Raw genomic sequence first — 9,029 nt, 5'->3', positions numbered from 1 at the left:
TAAAACACACGTTCATACACACGTTCATACACGCGCACACATACAATGCATACCCACACACAGACTGATACAATTCATACACACATACAGTAGTACCTACAACACCCAAAGAGTGAAACACAGTGCCCCCCTCCCCACACACAATTCATGCAGAGGTGCAATGGCACAAGTGCACACACAGTTGATTACACAAATTATACTGGCACACTATAGACTCCACACAATTCATACACCAGATGCAGACACACAACTCATCCTCATTTCATAGCTGGGCAACATTTTTAGCTGACACTTGCCAATCTGCAAAAAAAATGCAGATTTGGTGACACCAAAACATGTGATGAATTTTTGTTGATTCTACCAAACAGTTCATTTCTGAAAATAAATGCTTCCGAAAATCTAAAATAATTGAAGTGTTTCATGCGGGCATCTTCAAAATGAAGCTTTCATTTTTCAATTTTTCATTTGGAACTAATTTTCTTTTCAAATTCTCCTTTAATTTTATTTTTTTAAAGTCAAAAATGTTGAAAATTGATCACAATTGAAGTGAAATGCTTCATTCAACTTGAAACTATTTTTTTTTCTTTTTGATTGGCTGAATTAAAAAAAAAAAACCCATTTGTTTTCAATCCAACCTGAAACAATTTTTTTTGACATTTTGAAATTGCCCAGTGAAATGAAAAATCAGTTAGTTGCCCAGCTCCAGTCACAGACACAGAAGAGCACATGCAATTCCTGTTGTACATGTGGCCACAATCAGAGCTTAAAGTGGCTAGAGTTGTAAGGGGTCCAAGGCCTGAAAAAAACCCCAATCAAGCCGGGCCACTGAAGGGTGCACTGTAAGCCCTGTCATACCAACCGCATGAAAATTGATTTCAGCTGAGGCATGCTAGACCCTCTGCTTTTCTCACACAGTTCATCCGCCACATACTGTAACAAGCAAGCAAACAACTGAAACCAATGATGATGCAAAGAGTTCTGAGTGGAGAAAGCAGCCCAGTTACCCAGTGATAATAATCTCGGTGTGGGTAAGAGTGAAATCAACCACAAAGCAGAAAGGGGCGTCAGTGGGTGGCCGAAGAGTGTATATTGACAAGGCATAAAGGTTCGGCGGCCACAAAGGACAATCATACCAACCCCAAGCAATACGACTGCTCGGGATTTTGGTATGAGAAGAAACTCCAGTAAATGACGCATTTTCTGTAGGTTTGGCTACTCCACACACTCGGCAATCCATGTGATCCAGGCCATCTCCAGTACCATCTGTATAGCACTCTCCCTGCTCCACAGGTGGGGCCACTTAGTGGAAGGAGCACACAGGACCATCACGCTGAGACCAGGGTGGGTCCAGTCCAACGACAGCTGAAAGCTGTCAAGTAGGCTTGTAAAATCTAGAGATGGGTTCTAGCAGCTGATCCTGGATCCAAATTCTCTTTATTTTCAGGGGCATCTGGTTCTGGGGTTGTGGCTCAGGCCCTCCCTAGGGACTTCCCACTTCACCCCAAATGTGGGCATTTTCCAGTACCGCCTAGAAGGAGTTAACAGAAGGAGTGGGGGTGTAGAGGGAGGGAGCTCTCCCTACCCTCACTGGGGAGGGGTATCCTTGTGCTCACTCCACTAGGTGGGGAAGGCGGAGAGGGAAACTGTGCCCCCTCTGCTCCCCCGCTCCCACCCAATTAATGCTGCTTATAGCATTTGCAGAGACATTGCTCCCCTGAGACCCTGTGAGGGGCCTTCCATGTCGTGAGTGCCTGGTGCCGATAAAGCTTCCTTTAACAGAAACCTGGAACTGCTCAAATGCTGAGGGTACATCCACACTGTACACTAAGCCCAGGCTATGACTCAAGTTTCAGCTCAAGCCCCCATTTGGTCCACACACAGATCAGTCTGACTCGGATCAGCAAGCACTCAGAACCCCTACAACCCCGCTGGAAGGGAGTTCGGGGGGGGGGGAGAACATAAATCTTGCTGTGACTTGGGTCCAAGCCCTGTCATTTTGCAGTGTGCACCAGGAACAGCGGAAACCCCCTAAAACTGGGATCCACCAGGGCCTGAACTATAGCCTCACCCCCCATGCTGCTCCTTCCCCTGAGGCCCCGTCCCCACACTGTCTCTTTCCCCAAGACCCTGCTCTCACACTGTCTCTTCCATCCATGACCCCACCTGCTGCTTGCTCCTCTCTGCCCCCTCACCACAGTACCTGATCCCCCCCACAATCTTTATAGCTCTGCCCCTGCCTCCAACAGCTGTGTGAGGTAGTGCTCCCTGAGGCTCCATGGTCCCTATTGTACAGGTGGGGAACTGAGGCACGGGGTGACTAAGGGACTTACCGGTGGTAGAGCAGAGAACTGAACCCAGGTTCTCTAATTCCTACCCTACTACCCTAACCACTGGATCATCCTACTTCAGGACAGGAGATACCAATCACTCACTGTGTGACTGTACAGTGCCTGACACAATGGGACCAGATCTGGGTCAGGCCTCTAGGTGCTACTGGAACATGAATACTACCAGCACTATCTAGGCAGTGACTAGCCAGGCCATCCATGATGTGGGTCAGTGGTTGCTGGCTTTGCTGCCTTTTGTTCCACTCCCGGCACATGATAGCCGGACAGCCACCAATTTCTGCTTTTGGGTTCTGCTTTCCTCCCCTGTCCAAGTCACACAAGAGCAACCCAGGGGGTTTGCATCTGATGAGTGGCCACGGCTGGGAATTTCCAACTCAGCAGCCTCTGAGGTGAGAGCGTGTACGCAGCCGAAATGCAGAAGCACCCGCACCATTTCCTGGAGCCCTGCGCTCGGTGACGGCCCTTATTGGTAAATAACTCTTCACGCTGGAGCGGCTGTGGAATCAACGGGGGAGGGAAGGAAAACAAGGTCTCCACCACCCACAAACCCTCCAGGCTTTGGGGGAGTATCAAGGTGAATGAGGCAATTCCCACCAGACCACCCACCCACACATGTGCAGCTTATAAATAGATCAGTGTGGCTTGTTCCGCTGAGCTGGGGAGTCACCCTCCTCCCCTGTCTTCTAGCAATGCCGCAAGGGGAGGGAGGGGCTGGAAGAGTCTTGGCCTTGTTTTTTATCTGTGTGTAGATATATATAAATACAGACACTTTGTATTCACATTTAACCCTTTCTGTCCTGTTCCTCCAGCTGTGTTTGGGCCCCGCCTCTTAAAGGGGAATGCATTATTTCTTCTTGGGACCAGATGGACATTCAGGGCACTGCATTCTCTAGAGCTGATTCTCAGTTACTCCAGTACTGCTTGGGGCAGGGAAGCCACCCTGTATTCTGGGCTGTGCAGGAGCCTACTCAGGCCCTGGTGCAAATTAGAGCAGCCTCAAGGCCACACTAACTTACACACCCTTTTCATGGTCCCTATAAGCCCTGGAGAGCTGGGAAAAGCCATAGTCCAGTGCATCCTGGCCATGTCCGCAATCCCCCCACCCCACTATGCCAGGGGCTGGTGCAGAGCCTTCATGCCAACTCTGTGCTGGTTGGGGACCTGCACCGGGGATCCTTAGGGAGCCATCTCTACCTACCTTACATTTCCTTTACACTGCTGGAGTGGCATAAAGGAGCCGTGGTCCAAGTGTAGTGTCTGTTCTTATCAATCATATAACTGAGACTCAGTCCCTAGGCTTGTGGACCCAGAACTGCAAAGGTATTTAGGCACCTAATGCCCTTTGATTTCAATGGGAGTTAGGTGCCTAAATATCGCTTGAGTATCTGAGCCATGCTCCTTAGCACAATGCCCCTACGACCATCTCAGCTGCTATTCAGAGCACAGTTCAAATCTCCATGGATCTGTCCCACCTACTGGGATCCGAGCTTCCCATAATCCCAAGTGGGTGTTGCGAGGCTGTGTTGTGACAGTGATCATATGAGGGTGGCATGCCCATAGGCGACCAGGCATAGTCTATATCATAAGAGTCCAGGAGTGTTGCTGTGTGTGTGTCACTCTGAGGCCTAGAATGTCTGTTGAGTCAGTGTGAAGTGATGGAAACAGCTAGCAGCATGGCTGAGAGCTCTTTTTGTTCTGAATATCACCAGGTTCAGTCATCACTGGGATCATGGTCTGGGCTTTCAGCTACAGTATGGCATGAGTCTATGCCATGCCCAGAGTCCTAGAGCACTGTGATATCACAGGTGACTCCACCAGGCACCACCCTGACTCTAGAGCTAATTTGGATGCAACACATTTCATTGGTTGTGTGAAGGAGGCTCTCCCAGATGATTGCTTGACCCAATTGCCACAGTTCCTGCAGCATGGCTTTCAGTTCCTACACTTCAAGTGCTGCGCCCAGCTTCATGCAGTGCTAACACTTTGTGCCAATGCAGTTATTTTGTTCACTGTGGGAGAATTACCTCTCTGCAATCCAAGGCACAGAAGCAGCAAGACCTGATTCATAAGCTGCATGGTTGGAACTTGATCCCTAAGTCCCAGAGATCCCTAGGCAAGTCTTTCTATCCCACAACACATTGTGAAACATTCCCAGAAGGCACTGCACCAGATGGTTGCACATGGCACACTGGGATACCTACTCATGGTGCACCACACTTTGCATCGACACGAGCACTCCTGGTGAGTACACGCAGTACCAAGTGTGCAATATGCTAACTGCAGCGGCTGTACGCCGATCTTAATTGCGTCACAGTCTGTAGGGTAGACGTGGCCTCAGAGATGTTGAGCAGCTGAAGCTCCAGTGGATTTCAGTGGGCGCTAGTGAGTGTGCAGCACTCCTGACAATCAGGTCCTTGACTAATGGCAGCTGTTGGTCCCCCACTGCATCCTGCAGCCCAATCCTCCCTGCTGCTCTCTCTTCCTACCTTCAGCTTTGGATTAGCCTCATCCCACCTGCCTCCAGAATCTGAACCCCAAGGCACAAAGCAGCCGATGGGATCCCGGACTACAGCGAAGTGAGGTGAAGACCTCCTGGAAGTGGGAATTTCCCAGGGAGATCTAGCTCTGTGCTGAAGGCCAAACCACAGCTCCTCACACAGATTCAGACAGGGAAGTGGGTAGCTCACCTTGGAGCTGACACTAAATGTCTCTTGCATGCCAGAGCTCAGCAAAAGTCATGCTTTGCCAAAGCAAAGTTTCTCCCACGGCATGTGATCCAGCCTCGGTCTGAACAGAAACCAGGCAGGCTTCTCTGGAGAATTTCCAAAGGCAGTGACACAGAGGGGTGATTGTTAGCTGGTGTCGAGATGTTAACGAGTTATTGACGAGGGGACCCACACTTCATAGCCTGTATAGGCCAAGCTCGTGGCACATATTCTTTGTATCCCTCTGTTCCACCTGCACACGCTCCCCGTGTCCCATCCGGCTGTCCCCCTCTATTTCAGGGACTCCCTGCAACTCCCCTACCCTATCCCCCATGCCAGGGGCTTTGTGTGTCCCCCACCTCTCCTTCTGTGTGCCCCTCCACCACATGCCAGGGACTCTGTTTTCTCCATGTACCCTTCCCCCATTCTCCTCCCCGTGAGGGATTCGGTGTGCCCCCCATTTTCCCTTCCTCCCCGTGCCAAGGACTCTGCATTCCTCCTCTGCCCCCCCTGCCATTAAGGCTTGTCTATGCATGGAATTATTCCAGAATAGTCACTCCTGATTAACTCCATGTGTGGGCGCTCTTATTCCAGAATAATGGTGTTTTGTTCCTATTCAGCTTAGCCTGGTTCAGCGGGGGGAGGGAGGCATTCCTCAGTGGGTTATTACCTTGGAGTATAGTCAGTGCTAACTCAGAAGAGAGAGCCCCATTTTCTGGATCACCTGCCAGCCATCATCTGGCATAGGATTTCCCCTGGAGGTCTCCCATACCTATCCAAGGCCTGGCTGTGTACAGGGAGAACCTTAAGTGAAGGCACTGAGAGCTGCTAGGAACTGGCATCCTGGATTAGACCAATAGTTTATCTTGCCCAGGGGCCTGGCTCTGACAGCAGACAGGCCCAGCTGTTTCAGAAGAAGGTGCAAGAAAGCCCCCAAAGGGAGTTATGGGATAACCTGTCCCCAGGGAAAGTTTCTTGCCAACCCCTCTTAGTCAGAGGTTGGGGCTTATGCCTTGAAGCAGGCAAGTTTATATATCCCTTCCAAAACAATTGCTTTGTTAATCCTTCCTGTTATAACTCTGGATGTTCCTATTAGCCATATAAAAACCCATTCCTTTTTAGGGAGGATTCTGCTAAGCTTTTGGCCTCCAAGAGATCTTATGGCAATGAGCTCCATTGGCTAATTATGTACCGTGTTTAAACATCCATCCTTTAATCAGCTGCCAATTTGTTAGGAGCTTTACTGATCACAACTGCACTGCCTGGGATAGCCATGCAGGATGGATTGCTCTCCCTAAATCCTGGCTCAATGAGCAGCAGGCTCAGTGTAAACCCAGAGGTAGATTCTTTGAGGGCTGGTAAACACCCAATCAAGATTCTGGAAAGAACACTCCCTAGCTATTGGGTAGGAAGCATGGTCTACTAGGCAGGGCACTTAGCCAAGACTTCAGAGACCTGGGTTTTATTCCCAGCTCAGCCACATGTCCTCTGTGTGACCTTGGACAAGTCAATTAAGCCACACAGTGCCCTTAGTTTCCTCATCTGTAATATGTGTACTTTCCTACCTCACCAGGCTGTTGAAAGGCTAAACTCCTCTAATGGCCATATGGTGCTCAGCTGGTGATGGGGGATGGCTAGGTGTGATGGGTTCAGTCACAGAGACCCCCTTGAGACTGTCACCTGACATGCTGAGATTACCTCTGAGCCTGTTTTCCCTGCCAGCTTGGGACTCCAGAACTCTGCCTTGTTGAGCCAGACACGTTAGCCTGCTGCAACACAGATCCAGGTCTGGTCCATGCCCCAAAAGCTGCAGACTTTAACCAAAAACTGCTCAGCAGGTCATCTATCTCCAGCACCCAGACACCCAGCTCTCAATGAGATGCAAACCCCAAATAAATCCGTTTTACTCTGTATAAAGCTTATACAGGGTGAACTCATAAATTGTCCGCCCTCTATAACACTGATAGAGAGATTTGCACAGCTTTTTGCTCCCCCAGGTATTAATCACTTACTCTGGGTTCATTAATAAACAAAAGTGATTTTATTAAATATAAAAGTAGGATTTAAGTGGTTTCAAGTAATAACAGACAGAACAAAGTAAGTCACCAAGCAAAATAAAGCAAAAAACACACAAGTCTAAGCCTAATCCATTAAGAAACTGTTTACAGATATCAAGTATCAGGAGGTAGCCGTGTTAGTCTGTATCTACAAAAACAACAAGGAATCTGGTGGCACCTTAAAGACTATCTGTTAGTCTTTAAGGTGCCACCAGACTCCTTGTTGTTTTTGTTTACAGGTAAAATCTTACTCTCAGAGATGTTCCAATAAGCTTCTTTCACAGACTAGACTCCTTCCTAGTCTGGGCCCAATCCTTTCCCCGGTACAGTCCTTGTTAACAGACATCTTAGGTGGAAACTAGGGGTTTCTCATGACTGGAAGCCCCTTTGTTCTGTTCCACCCCCTTTTATAGCTTTGGCACAAGGCAGGAATCTTTTGTCTCTCTGGGTCCCCACCCCTCCTTCTAAATGGAAAAGCACCAGGTTTAAGATGCATTCCAATATCAGGTGACATGTTCACATGTACTGTGAGACCCCAGCCTCCATTCTTCGAGGGCTGGCCCGCACGCACCCAGGAAGGTTTACAAGTAAACAGACCCTTTACAACCAATTATTCTAGTCAATGGGAGCCATCAAGCTTCCAAACCACCATTAATGGCCCACACTTTGTATAATTACAATGGGACCTCAGAGCTATACATCATATTTCTAGCTTCAGATACAAGGAAGATACATACATACAAATAGGAGGAATATATTCAGTAGATTATAAGTTTTGTAATGATACTTTACAAGAGATCTTTTGCATAAAGCATATTCCAGTTACATCATAATCACACTTATAAGCATATTTCCATAAAACATATGGAGTGCAATGTCACACTAGGTACCTAGGGAGATAGCCAGTGCAATGCTAACCAGCTGTGACCACATCCCAAATGGGTAGGACTGGTTACAGAGGCTATACTAACTCCAAGCCCTACGTAACAGCACTCCCAGTCCCTCTGACAACAGGACCCTGGAGCAACGCAGCAGGTAAAACCACGCTGGATCTTCTGTAGGAGGAGATGACCAATGCAGTTGGTCGTGGAATGTGGAATCAATATCATTAGATTTAAAAATACCCCTAATTACACAACAGGCTTCAACTGTGTGGCTGTGTTTAAATTGGACTGGGAGACAGAAGTAACTTTCTGGGAGATCAAGTCAATCTCTGCTGGGGATTCCCCCAAGCTAGGGGATTTTCCATCCCAGCGGCATTGGCTCTAGAAATGGCATCATTTTTAAAGCCTCTTCCAGACACATGAAAAATACTGAATTAGATTAGACAGAAATCATAGGAATGGAACCTCATCAGACCAATCTGGTCTGGTATCTAGTCAGACCAGGGGGCCATCCAATCTGGAATTCCACCTCTCACAGTGGCGCTGATACCTTTGGCACAAAACCTCCCAATTTCCCAACCAGGCCTCTGGGCTGCTGTGTGCTGCTGTGTACTGCTGTGCTGGGAGGACTGGCAAGGGGGTTGTACATTCCTTCCTGACCTCCACCATTGAGATGGTCAGCTGATGATGCCCTGAAACATCAGGCTCATTCATCCCAATCTTAACATGAATATCTATAATGGTCTTTGTAGAAAAAAAATCCAGACACAGTATATGGCTCTATCACTTCCTCCGAATGAGCCAGACGCTCTTCAGGCCTCTGGCCTTGTCTGTATTGGGAATTACCAGCAATCAGTGGTCAGCACTGATATAGTTACACCTGTGTCTCTCCAAGCACAGACAAAGAAAACTGTGATTTGAACTGGTGGAGTTCCCTCCTGCTTGGAGCAGAAACAGTCTCTCACTATGTGTCTGCAGAAAGCCTAGTGCAATGCAGTCCTAATGTCAGTTAATAAAAGGAGGATGCACTGATGC

Source organism: Chrysemys picta, chromosome 9 (genome assembly GCF_011386835.1).
Source record: "Chrysemys picta bellii isolate R12L10 chromosome 9, ASM1138683v2, whole genome shotgun sequence".
Lineage (NCBI taxonomy): Eukaryota > Metazoa > Chordata > Testudines > Emydidae > Chrysemys > Chrysemys picta.
This window is presented reverse-complemented; position numbering follows the sequence as displayed.